The following is a 14074-nucleotide window of genomic DNA, read 5'->3' as shown; positions in this document are numbered from 1 at the left end:
TCTGAATGGATGGAGGTGGAAATCTGACATCCATCAGTCGGAGGAGGGCTGCCTTTTCCATCATGGCTTTTCTTGCCTGTTGGGCATCAACTCCCAGTAGCTTTTCAACATTCGTCCATGCTCTCCGAGACGTTCTTACATCAAAGAGTGCCTGTTTTTGCAGGGCATCATTGTCAAGTTGGCAGATATGGCCAATATACTTCAAATGTTGGCGGTAGCAGAACTTGCAGATAGGTAGTGTGTTGGTGATCTCCCGCAGGCATTGGTTTGAGATTGTAAATCTCCAATCTATCTCTTCTTCAAGCTGGACATTACTCTGTTCTTTAATGCTTGGGGCGTTTTTACACTGGTATCCACCTTTCACCATTTTTAGAGCCGACAGACCCACAGATCACCCTAACGACCCTCTAGGTTTCTAACACCGTTCACACCCGGCCTCCAGTGACCCTAACAACCTACAGGATGATTGAGAAGGTCAACGACCCATGTGACCTCAACAACTCTCTTTAGGGTTGCTTTTGGTCCTGGAACTCCCCACTAGTCAGACAGAACTGAAGAAGCCTTTCGGATGAGAGCTGAAACGTCTTCAAGGATTTCAAGCAAGTCCAGTTGCCTTCTTTAGCACCTACGGTTTACGATGACCTGGGTGACTGAGAACCTTCACGGACATATTTCTGTATGGAGTTTGCATGTTCTCCCCATGTCTGTGTGGGTTTCTTCTGGGTGCTCTGGTTTCCCCCACAGTCCAAAGACATGCACTTAGGTTAACTGGCTACTCTAAATTGCCCATAGGTGTGAAAGTGTGTGTGAGTAGTTAAGAGGAGAAACCCTCTATAATAATCCAGTAGAAGGCAACAGGAAACCACGACTGTAATGTTCCCTGGAAAGAAGAAGATAACAAGAACTGATCTGTGTCGTGGATGTTTGAAAATATTAAATGTAACTATAAATTGATCAAAAAGTATGTCATTCATTAATACAATTTAATTGCTGTGGTAAAAGTGGAATAAAACACTTTGGGTCATGCTGTTAGAGAAAAATAATCGCACCACTAATCACGCCACCAATAATCGTTGGTTATTTTACTTTAATAGCACGCCCACATATTTTGTTTTTATGCCTCCGCCACTGTAAGGTGCAGGAGGCATTATGTTTTCGTGTTGTCCATCTGTCCGTGCGTGCGTGCGTCTGTCCCGAGACCTTGTGAACGCGATACCTCAAAGGCAGATGAACGGAATTTCACCAAACTTTCACCATTTGTGCAGTTAGGGACAAAGATAAACTGATTAGATTTTGAGATCAAAAGGTCTAAGGTCAAGGTCACTGTGAGGTCAAATGTCTGTCCGAAAACCTTGTGAACACAATATCTCCAAGGCAAATGAAAGGAATTTCACCAAACTTTCACCATTTGTGCATTTGGGGACAAAGATAAACTGATTAGATTTTGAGATCAAAAGGTCTAAGGTCAAGGTCACTGTGAGGTCAGATGTCTGTCCGAAAACCTTGTGAACACAATATCTCCAAGGCGAATGAAAGGAATTTCACCAAACTTTCACCATTTGTGCAGTTAGGGACAAAGATAAACTGATTAGATTTTGAGATCAAAAGTTCAAGGTCACTGTGAGGTCAAATGTCTTTCCCCAAATCACAACTTAATAAGGCGTGTAGTCTACCGGGCGGAGGCATCTCATCTCATCTCATTATCTCTAGCCGCTTTATCCTTCTACAGGGTCACAGGCAAGCTGGAGCCTATCCCAGCTGACTACGGGCGAAAGGCGGGGTACACCCTGGACAAGTCGCCAGGTCATCACAGGGCTGACACATAGACACAGACAACCATTCACACTCACATTTACACCTACGGTCAATTTAGAGTCACCAGTTAACCTAACCTGCATGTCTTTGGACTGTGGGGGAAACCGGAGCACCCGGAGGAAACCCATGCGGACACGGGGAGAACATGCAAACTCCGCACAGAAAGGCCCTCGCCGGCCACGGGGCTCGAACCCAGGACCTTCTTGCTGTGAGGCGACAGCGCTAACCACTACACCACCATGGGCGGAGGCATCTATCTAGTTAAATTTTTCTAATAACTCTTACACTAGAAACTACACTACATGCGATTCAACTCTCATTGATCACCCAAAAGATCCGATTCAAAGAACCGACTCTGTTAAAAAAACCCGGTCCAGATATGTGAGTCGACTCTCACGAGTCACTTAAAAGAGTCGACTCCGAGAGCCGACTCGTGCAAGAATGACATGGGGAAGTTGTAATTCTGTGAGTGGCCAGCAGGGGAGTTTGTATTCTGTTTCACACCGGGTGGGTGGCGCTCCATCTGCTATGTTGTGTTTGCCAACAGCCAAGTAAGAGCTAACAACCTTTTTCAAAAAAAAAAGAGAGCGCAGAATTTGAAATTTAACTACGAATATATTAATTCTGCTGTTGAGGTAACAGCAAAATAAATATATTGTTTTTTTAATTAGATAGTCCGCTTGCGAAGCGTGCATATAGCAATGTAGGGCGCAACGTTGGTTGGATCCCAAATGATTGTCTGCTTAGTGATCAAGTGAACTACATAGGAGATGAAATAACGATGTACAAAGCGAGTGTGTAGTGCACTACATAGTGCGCAGGGAGTGATTTGGTATCCAACCATAGGTTGGTTTAGTTAATGTTGCTAGCAATGGATTGTTTTATCTGTTATGTTTTTTTTAATTATTGTTTCTTTATTTTTTCCAATACTAACGGGTTATTATCGTAATATGATAGTTAATAAAATTATTTTAGCGAGCAAACCATAAATAGTACAATATATACGCGGTTTGTTTTTAGCCAGCTAAGTTAGCATAACTTAGCTAAGCATTTGGATGTTATCTGGCTAGTTAGCATGTTTATTAAAACCACAATGTTGTTGTGAGGTGAAATATTTGTAATATATAATTTATTTCAGCATTTGTTACCACAGATAGCAAGTTAGCCTTAGCCAGTAAAGGGCAAAATCAAATCTGTTTTTTCCTCCTGTTTTTCAGGAAGATGTCTGCTCTGGAGAGATGACTGGCTATGCAAGGGTTTAAAGACTGTTAAGAATCATATCAGGATTTGTGCAAGTAAGTCGACTTTATTATTATTTAGTTCGCAATATAACTACAGACTTGCACCTTTTTCTTCCTCAGGAAAAAAAAACAACTTCAAAATCAGATACAAGAATAAAAATGTCATCTGCATGATGACTCAGAAATGGCTCATGTACCACAAAATTCACTTTGGCTACGTTCACACTGCAGGCTGAAGTGACTCAAATCCGATCTTTTCGCCCATATGTGACCTGTATCCGATCTTTTATTGACAATATGAACGACACAGATCCGATTTTTTCAAATCCGACCCAGGCCGTTTGGATATGTGGTCCTAATTCCGATTCCTATCCGCTCTTTTCATATGCGACTTCAGTCTGAACCGCCAGGTCGCATTCATCCGACTTACACGTCATCAACAAGCCACAAACGTCACTATTCTGCGCTGAAGTAGGCGGCGGGTCTCTCAAAAAAGTTACAACAACATGGCGCATAATCACGGGCGCAGATAGAGGGTGGGACGAGTCAGATTTAAATTCACCTCGTTCGGTCCCCCCCACTTATAGGGAGGAAAAAACGTCTATGCTGTCTTTCTTTGCATAAGGCAAACCTCACGGAAAAATCAAAAGACTAATTACCATTCGGTTTATTGAGGTGCACAGCAGTGTATACATAGTTGCAACAACTCACATAAAACAAAACAAAGACTGATATTCGGTTGGTTGAGCTGTGCAGACTGTACAGGTTGCGAGCTCGAGCTTGGTTGCTATGGTTACTAACAACAAGTTTGACAGGCATATCGGGGTTGGGGTTGGTTTGCTGGCAGCTTTGTCCCCCCCAGTTTTTTGTCCCTCCCAGTTCAAAAAACGTATCTGCGCCCCTGCGCATGACATCAATGCGAGGGACGCTTCGGGCTGTGAAGGTTCTGAATCTTCTCAATGGAAGGACGCAGAGGTTAGGGAGCTGATTTCCATTTGGGGGGATGCAGCTATTCAAGCTAGATTGGATGAGTCATACCGCAACCGGGCGGTTTTACTTCTGTAAACACTGGCCATGCTCACTGCGTGTGACGTCGTCGTATCCTGCAATGCGCACGCGGAACACTTTTAGGTCGCTTTTCGTTCATACTGAGGATCACATACAAGTCGCATATATTTGTTAATGTGAACGACCTCACAAAAAAATCGGATTTCACAAAAAAATCGGAATTGAGCATTAAGCCTTGCAGTGTGAACGTAGCGTTTGAGGTCATAATCCGGATATTTTAGTTTGCGTTTACATTTCCAAACAATTCGGATTTTCTTTTTCTTTCTTCTCCACCTCAGACTTCTGCTCCGTTATTGTTGTGTACATGGAAACAGCTCGGGGATGGTTTTTCCCACGTCCGATACGGGTCATTATTCACATTACATGGTTTTCCCCAAAGCGTTTTAGTGTGTCGGGCCCGATATGCTTGCTCTGCCTGCCGATACACTTATACCCTGTCCACACTAGGGATTTTGTACCGATACGAAACTACTTTCGTACCGCAACACCTGTCCACACTAGCAACTATAGACCCCTTTCACATGACGTCACCGCGCCGCAAGATTTTGTTAGGCGCCATATTGGAAGACCAAGTACATGCACTCACAATATTAAACAAAGTACGAGCGAGAGTAAAGTGACACGATGGCTGATAATTCTGGTTATGTGAGTACATTACCAGCTGCAGAAAGGGCACGGTATGTGGAGAAACTGGCTGTGATTGATGGGTTTGACCCATATGATAAGACTCGCGGCACGGGAGAATGGAAACATAAGGAGGACCGGACACCAATTCTGCCATCTGTTTGCTACCCAGACATTGTAAACTATTTGTTGTTTACACCCAGTGCCTACACTCAGTGTTCGAACTATGCCGATATTTTCGGGGGGGTCTCTTTTTTTTCCCTGGGGGGGCGCTTGCGCTTGTCTCGGAGCGCGGATCTCCAAACGCATGAGAAGCCTATCTTACGCACATATCACGCGGACTACACACCTCCACACACGCATCGCGTCTGAAGTCATAACTCATCAGGGGAAATCGTGTCCGCATTGGCATGTTCAAAAAACAACCTCGCGTCAACAATGATACCACACGCGAGAAAAAAAAAAAACAGTCAGGCTACTCAACAACCAACCTGGCAGCAGCAAGCAAGCCCCAAACCATCCTAAATTATTATTATTATTATTATTATTATTATTATTATTATTAAATTGTAGAAGTCTGGGAGGCTTGCTCCTCATACAGTTATCAACTTGGGGCCAATTTAGCATGTTTTAAATCTGAATTTCTTGCGTTTGCTTACCTCAAAGTGTCCGCAGATCATGCACAGACATCCATTATATCCACAGTTTTTTGCCAAGTCTCACACAGGTTTCTTTCAAGTCTACTGTTGGGCCAATAAATCATAAATAAAACAGCTCAGATTTGTTTAAGTCGTTTGCCACTCCACTTTATTCTCGTGGGTTCACATACCGCTGCTGTTATTTCCCCCTAATCACAAGTTTGTTGGTCTTCCAAAATGGCGCAGGGTCTGTTTACTTCCGGTTTCGGGTGACGTCAGTGAGAAGGGTCTATACCGGTACTGTAGCGGTATAACTGTATCGGTACGAAACCCACAAACGTATGGGTTTCGTACCGGTACTGTAGCGCTTCGATGTAGTGTGGACAGATGAAGCGGCTCTGTATCGATACAAATATAATGCGCATGCACAAAGTCACACACCTCAATCGATGTCTTCGCTGAATAAAATAGTGAAGAACGGAGATTCGTTTTCTTTGTTTCTTTCTCAACTGCCTCGCGCGTTTTATACGATTCGACTGAATAAATGACCACCAGAAATACAGACTGTACATTGACAACAAAAAGCACACACACATTGTTTCATCCGCCATATTCTCGGAAGGAAGTTACTCGGTAACCACGGAAACATTTCGCGCACGCGCATTTCAACTACCGTGAAAGAAAACCGCAAACATTTCTCGCTAGTGTGGACAGATGCACTAAACTGTACCGGTATACTTTGTATCGATACAGTTATACCACTTTCGTACCGGTATAAGTGTGAACACAGCATTAGTCGCTTTAGATAAAATCCGATACGTTTAGATTTCCTACCCACAAGTAACTAGATACATAGGAGAGCAAATAACAGCTCCATTTACATATTGATTGATATTTGTGTCAAACAAGCGGTCTTTTTTTTCCCAATGTTTGTGTTGATTCTGTCAAAGTAATATGTCCGCGTGGTATGATGTAAACAAACTAACCTGTTGGCTGTGTCAAGATCACGTGTTCAAACCGTCCAATAAAAATATCGAAAGAAACCGTCAGACATCCTGGAAGTTTCTGATTCATTATAAGCGATCTCATTGGCTACCGATGTTGTCCCCGACCAGACGGACAAAGCCGACTGATTTTAATCACAAAAGTTTGACCTAGTCTATTATAGTCTAGTCTCTGATACCCCTTTTCCACCAAATCAGTTCCAGGGCTGGTTCGGGGCCAGTGCTGGCTCACAACTCGTTCAACTTGCGAGCCAGCTGAGAACCAGTTTGCTTTTCCATAGCTCGCGGTGCTAAGGGAAGCCACGTCATTACGTCGCTGTATACGTCAGTTACGTTGCTACGTTTGCATAAACCTTGGCGCGAATATCGAAGCAAAAACAACACGGAAGAAGCAGCAGCAACAACAATAATAATAATAATGGATGACTTCGCGTTTGTACAGCTGCTGCTTCTCGTTGCTTAAAAATGGCGATCTTTCGCGGTCTTGTTGTTGGCCTTAACAACTCCGCCCCCCCGCTGACGTAAGCGGTTCTTTCCTCTGGCCCAGCAGAGAGCTGGTGCTAGCCTGGAACCGGTTTTTCTGGCCCCAGAGCCAGTTCTTTGTCAGTGGAAACAGAAAACCCGGTTCAAAACTAAGCACTGGCCCCGAACCAGCCCTGGAACTGATTTGGTGGAAAAGGGGCATGAGATTAACCACAGGTGCCCCTAAAATCACTGAACCATTGAAATTGAAAAGGATACCTCCACCGGCACTCTCAGGTGATCATGTCAGGGCAAAACTGGCCTTTGGTTATTTACTCTTTACATTAATGTTATAGACAGGGTTTTTTCTAGAAAAATTTAGTGCGAGGGAGCGAAGCGGGGGGGGGGATGGTGCCGGTTGTGTCCCCCCCCGCCGTGCAAAGCCTTTGAAAAATGCTCCAATGGGACATTCTGAGGCTGTCTGAGAGGGAAATTGTAACAAATTGTCTGTCAACATTGAAAAAGAAAGAAGTAATCTTCTTCTGCCCCGGACAGTCTTTGGCTTTCTTCCGCTTCGTGCCGTGGGATGACATCTTTAAATGCCAAAGTGTCAACAAAAACAACTCGCGAACTACTTCTGTCAAAAGCTCCCGCGCCGGTGGGTGAAAGGTCATTCAGTCTCGAGAAATCTCGCTGTACAAGTCAGCTGACCTTGTATGTAACCCATGTCAAATCTCGCGAGAGCAGCCGCGACAAGTAAACAACTAAACAACATGGCGCCTCAGTCTGGAAAACGCCAATTCGGATTGTTTTTGCACCGTCTGGCGGTGTATCTACTATGATTGGAATATTTTTGGAGCAATTATAACGTATTTGATGATCAGACACATTGTCACGTAGTGTTGCTGGGATGTTTTCACGGAGTCGGTAAGGGGGCGCACGCCGAGAGTAAGAGGGCGCAGCGCCCCTGTTCCCCCGTTTAGACGAAAGCCTGATAGAAAACATATTGCTCTCAGTGGTGCATTTTGCCCATGTTCAGGGTGGAAAATAAAATAGAAAGATTCGAGTAAGACAAGACAAATTGGTGTTTTTAAAAAGAAGGGATCATGGAGAATAAAGAAAAAAATATTTTAAAAATCTGCGCACATTCCCACAAGGTGTTACGGTGCTCTGAAAATGACATCCAAAATGATTTGTCAGACTTGAGGTCTTCTGTTCAAACACCGATAGAGTTTCCTTTCTGTTTATTGCTTTTTTTGAGTGTGTTTCTATTTCTCTCAATAAGGGAAAAAAATCAAGTGTCTATGTTGAGTAAAAATATGTCTTCTGAAGGCCTAAACAGAGCACAGCCAAAAACTCCAATAAAATTTTGATCATCTTTGAGGGAGTGCGATGACCATGCAGGATCATCCAGACCCAAAATGACAGTTTTGCTACATACTATTCGTATTTATGTACCAGCATGCAAAATTTGAGCCTCCTACATGGTTTTGTTCTTGAGCTATGGGCTTGTGAACTTTGACAAAAAAAAGCGTGAACAAAATTGGCACCCCCCTCCCCCAGTAAAACTGGCTGTAACATGGAAAGTATACGGTACATCTTACATTCAAATAAATTTACAGTGTTTCTCCTAGGTAACATGGGTACATCTGGTGATTTTTTTTTTTTTTCAGAATTTTTTGAGACCCAAGTGCGCGGGCCCCGGTTGAATTGACGTGGGATGACCCTATTTAGGTCAGAAATCATTGAAACAGTGGTAAAATCTATCCTATAATCATGTATCTAAAACATCTCGGAGACCCTGAAAATGCACCTGAGAGCATCTATTTTCAAAAAAAAATTTTCCGGGGGACATCCCCCCGGACCCCCCCAGTTTCATTTTGCGCTGTTGGCGCTCAATTGTCTGTGTATTATCATGCCAGAATTTAGGGCTTTAATTTTTTTCTGGGGAAAACACTGCATTACTCAAGATAAGTCTCGAGTCCCCGGTGTTCGCCATTAAAAAAAATTGAGTCGAGTCCGAGAACAAAGCTCCAACCGCACCATTTGACGGTGGCTGTTTTAGCGCCATGAACATTAGTTTGTTCCTGAACATGACGTATGAACAGGTGAATGTGCATTCTCTTTATCAGGGAGTGTGAAGTATTCTGTCAGAGATGGTTGGGAGACGGATGTCAGTGCAGAAGGTGTGTTTATTAATACAAGTGAAGGCAGGCCAATAATCCAGAACGGCAGGCAAAATCATAAAACGGTGAAACAAGCAATAGGTCGAGCAAGGCACAAACAGGCTATCGTAGACTCAGCAGAAAATCAAAGACGAGAAACAGGTAATCAGGAAACCAAACATGTAAATAAGGCTTGGTAATGTGTCAGCAATGCGACTCAATACTTCGCAAAGTAAGTGCATTTTCACGGTTTTTATATCAGCGCGCTGATTGCGCCTTAATCCTGTGCAGGTGCGAGTCGTTTACGGTGCACGTGTGAGAATTCATTTGGCACGAGTACAAAATGAATATAGATATAAATATCTTATGCCAAATTATTATGGTATGTTACAAAAAATAAAGACAAAATAAGAGTCCTCGTCTCCAGTTTACGAGTCCGAATGCAGTTAATACACGAGTCCTTAAAATTAGGGCACGAGTTGGACTCGAGTATGACAAGCCTGGCCTGAAATCACTCAAAACTTACAACATAAGAATGAAAAACAATGGGCTAATGAATAAATGTTACACCAGTGCCTCATAGGATAACAGTAAAATTAAGTCAACTGAAGCACAATTCTGATTTTTGCGCAGATTGGATTTGAAAAGATTGGATTTGGGTGTGTACACAGTCCTGAGGGAGAAAAAAACAAACATCTTGGTCTCGTCGAGGCCAAAAAGCTTATCTGTACCCTGGGGGGCAAGTGGGGGTTAATTTCCCACTTGCACCCACCCCAATATTATCACTTTCTCCCTATTTTGCGAATACTACCATTTTATTTTTATATATATATATATATATATATATATATATATATATATATATATATATTTATTTATTTATTTTAATAAAGGAAAACCATAGAATAGTTGTGAATTGCAACATAAAATGAAGATTGCACATTGAATTGAAGTTTGGTTATTGATTAAGTTTATTATTAAGTTTGGTTATTGGTTACTTTTTACTTGTAATGGACAATAACAATTTTATGCAAAATAGTTTTTCCTGCCTTAGTCGATTTATTTCCATTTCACATGCATGCAGCTGTTGTAAAGTTCAGTGTGTTTGTGGAGAACTCTCTGACTGTAGGCTCATTACTCGATAATGTGGAAATCATAAAAGAGAAATCTCTAACAAAGTTAGTATGAAGAAAACAATAGGGTGCCAAAACTTTTGAACAGTACTGTGTTTGAGAATATTTAGATTTTTTTTTTTAAATCATCCACCTCTAGGTTTAAAAAAAAAAAAAAACTGTGCTGCATCATGACAGACAAGATAATGTTTGAGTTTAAAATTTTGTTTAGTGTGTAGGTTGTGGGTGTTTTTATACAGACCTGGCAGCCTGTAAATGAATCAGTGCAGCCGGTCTGTCATGACGCAGCGCGGGACAGGGTTTTTTCTAGAAAAATTTAGTATGAGGGCGCTCACCATGGCGAGGGAGCGAAGCGATGGGGGGATGGTGCCGGTTGTCCGCCCGCCGCACGAAGCCTTTGAAAAATTGAGGCTACAATGGGACATTCTGAGGCTATCTGACAGGGAAATTGTAACAAATTGTCTGTCAACATTGAAAAAGAAAGAAGTAATCTTGTTCTGTCCCGGACAGTCTTTGGCTTTCTTCCGTTTCGTGCCTCAGGATGACATCTTGAAATGCCCAAGTGTCAACAAAAACAACTCGCGAACTACTTCTGTCAAAAGCTCCCGCACCGGTGGGTGAAAGGTCATTCAGTCTCGAGAAATCTCGCTCTACAAGTCAGCTGACCTTGTATGTAACCCATGCCAAATCTCGCAAGAGCAGCCGCGACAAGTAAACAACTAAACAACATGGCGCCTCAGTCTGGAAAACGCCAATTTGGATTGTTTTTGCACCGTCTGGCGGTGTATCTACTATGATTGGAATATTTTTGGAGCAATTATAACGTATTTGATGATCAGACACATTGTCACGTAGTGTTGCTGGGATGTTTTCATGGAGAAAAGATCGTTTTGAGAAAGATTGCATGTTGTGCAGTAGCATATAGCCTAAGTGCATGGCCTAAGTGTGACTTGGGGTTCAATCGGCATTTCGGTAAGAGGGCGCAGCGCCCCTGTTCCCCGGTTTAGACGAAAGCCTGCGGGATATTTTGTTTTTTTTGTTTTGTTTTTTACCTATATAGACTGGTACCAAAATTTAAAAAAGTGCTTATTTAAGGAGTTAAAGGCATTTTTGAGACAAAGTCGGCAAACAGTCTTATTTTGTCAATTTGGGTGTGCCGAATTCAAATCTGCAATATGCCGAGCTCTATCTGACCTCTGTTGACCTCTAGAGGTCATTGAACTTTGGGCCTGTAAACGTCTCAGCTGAACCCAGTTTCTCAGCTTTCTAAGGAATGAAATGTACTAAAATGATTAATGAAGTTAGCAAATGGCCTTGTTTGTTAAATGTTTGGGTGCTGAATTCATTTTTCATTTGTAAAACGACATATGACCTCTGATAACCTCAAGGTCATTAAACTTGGCCTGTAGGCCTATGCATTTAACGGCATTTTTAAACTGACTTTACTCCCCCAAAAAGAATAGGAACAGACAAAAAACAAATAGAAAGGAACAAATACAACATTAAATGCCAGTCCATGTACATGTGACTTACTTTTCACAATGAGAATGCCTAGGCGATTCTCACCTTACATAACATTGCATTACATTTAGCGGTTATTGTTTATACAAAGCTACTGAAAAAAGGACAGATTCAGCAGCATACAAAATGTGGGGGCATACAGGGTATTGAGGTATTTCATCCACGTGACCAAGTCATGTGATGCTGCCATATTGGACGGCACGGCTCGAATCAGTTTGAACGCGAGGAAGGCGACAAACGAAAAACATAAAAGAAAAAGGAGCGAGATGCAGAAAACACCTTCACTATCCAGCGACGTAGGGCATTTACAGGGCGAGCAGAAGGAGAGGTATTTGCAAAAATTGAGGTTAGCAGGCGTAGAGAACGACGTTTACCTGCTTCCACCAGGATTGTTCACTGACGTACGGAAGTACACGAAGCCCTCGTCTTTACCTGACTTCGGCCCACATGATCTGTATACCTATGTCGTTAAAAACCCATCGCCATACACAGGTATTGATCTGAAAGCGTATAAGAGTTTGGATGCCTACAAATATTTTGTGTCAGGCTGGGTAACATGCCTACATCAGCGGGTCGTCCCTGGAGCCGGTGGTCGCCATCTTATTACAGCTAAGGTTTGTTCACATTTTCATTTACTTTCGGTCCTCAGGATAAACAAAATGTTATTAAACGCCATTGAAATAACTTCTTAGTCTGTTGAGACATGGCAAGTTATAAATTTGCTGTTACCAGACAATGACCAAGAACTGTATTATTAGGGTCGGTGTCTGTGTTGTAGCAGTGTATTAGCAGCTAGCTGTTAGCACTAGCTAATGTCAACAACATCATAGCTGGTATGTTACTGTAGCAATGTTTACGTTCAGTCATTTGGATGACTGTTAAAACCTTTCAGTCTCAAGTTTTTCCTTTACTGGATTTACTAGTTTACTGAGCTAGCGCGCGCTAGCCGGCCGGCGCGCGCTAGCTCAGTAAACTAGTAAATCCAGTCAAGGAAAAACTTGAGACTGAAAGGTTTTAACAGTCATCCAAATGACTGAACGTAAACATTGCTACAGTAACATACCAGCTACTGTTGTTGACATTAGCTAGCTTGACGTTCAAAATGGCGGACACCGGGGCGTCACGTGACCCTGTGACGTCAGGTGAAATACCTCAATACAGGTTAATCAGGGTTAGTATATATGAGTTTTTTTCTTTTTTTTTTGTAAAGGCTTTACCCCGTTTAAAACAAAACAAACAACAAAGAAAAAAACTCTCATATATACTAACCCTGATTAACCTGTATACCCTGTATGCCCCCACATTTTGTATGCTGCTGAATCTGTCCTTTTTTCAGTAGCTTTGTATAAACAATAACCGCTAAATGTAATGCAATGTTATGTAAGGTGATCGCCTAGGCATTCTCATTGTGAAAAGTAAGTCACGTACATGGACTGGCATTTAATGTTGTATTTGTTCCTTTCTATTTGTTTTTTGTCTGTTCATATTCTTTTTGGGAGAGTAAAGTCAGTTTAAAAATGCCGTTAAATGCATAGGCCTATAGAGATCTTGCAGTCACGTGACCTGAAAGTACACAGCCGCCATCTTGTCAGTAAAAAACACCGCTGAATACTGCTGCACTCGTGTACAGAATGGATCAATTTCAACCGACGGACTACACGGCTCATTTTTCTAATGAACAGATAACTAGATATATGTCTAAAATGATCTACAGATTAGTGACCCTTATGGCTTACCGGACGTAGTTTTCACGACCGTGTCAGTGGATTTTGAACTGCCAGCGGAATACCCAGACGTGTATAATTACCTCATTAACTTTCCCTCGCTGTTCAGTGGTGAAGCACTGCGTGCTTATAAATCTCTGGACAGTTGTCTTTACAGAAATTCAGGATTTGTCAGCGACTCAGATGTGTCGTCTTGTAAACAAGAAAATAACAATCCTCATTGGATGGGTAAGTCACTTAAGTATTGAGTATAGCACTGACCAGCCGATTATAGAATAGAATAAGGTAATTCCAGCTGTAATTCCAAATCGTCCGTCTTGTTTACCATGGATCTGGCGTTGGAGAGATAGAGGCTTAGCAGTGGAGATTTGAGTGGCTGTTTTCTGAGCTTAGTCAACAGGCTGGCTCTGCAGCCTCGCTTTTGCTTCCGCTCCCGACGCCGCCTCCTTCGCTTTGCTTCCGATAACAATCCACGGAGACCCTGCTGGTCTCGCTATCTCGTCCGGAATGTTGTGCATGCGATGGAAATCGCTACAAACCGTCATTTTCTGCTGGAAACCAATGTCCAGTAAGTCCATACGGTTGTAGTGGATATTGAAGTCCGGTACAGACGAACAACACGCAAAAATACACACAAAAAACGTGCACAGGTAGGGAGAGCTTGTAGCCGCAGCCGTTG

General features: G+C 42.5%; 1 protein-coding gene across 2 annotated transcripts in view; it reads left to right on the top strand.

Moving 5' to 3' along the window:
- The first annotated feature begins 2294 nt into the window (after positions 1 to 2294).
- The window catches only part of acvr1l (activin A receptor, type 1 like), a 32971-nt gene continuing 21191 nt past the window's right edge, over positions 2295 to 14074 (top strand). Inside the window, exons 1-2 of one of the 2 annotated variants that reach the window (XM_060929556.1) lie at positions 2295 to 2366; positions 3033 to 3110. The gene's annotated coding sequence lies outside the window, so the exon portion shown is untranslated. Of the gene's footprint in view, positions 2367 to 2805; positions 2922 to 3032; positions 3111 to 14074 lie in introns of those variants that run through there. The other variant, XM_060929544.1, reaches the window with a different exon arrangement.

The sequence above is a fragment of the Neoarius graeffei genome, chromosome 1 (genome assembly GCF_027579695.1).
Source record: "Neoarius graeffei isolate fNeoGra1 chromosome 1, fNeoGra1.pri, whole genome shotgun sequence".
NCBI classification, from domain to species: Eukaryota; Metazoa; Chordata; class Actinopteri; order Siluriformes; family Ariidae; genus Neoarius; species Neoarius graeffei.
The sequence above is the reverse complement of the archived record's forward strand: the minus strand, read 5'-3'. Positions and strand labels throughout refer to the sequence as shown.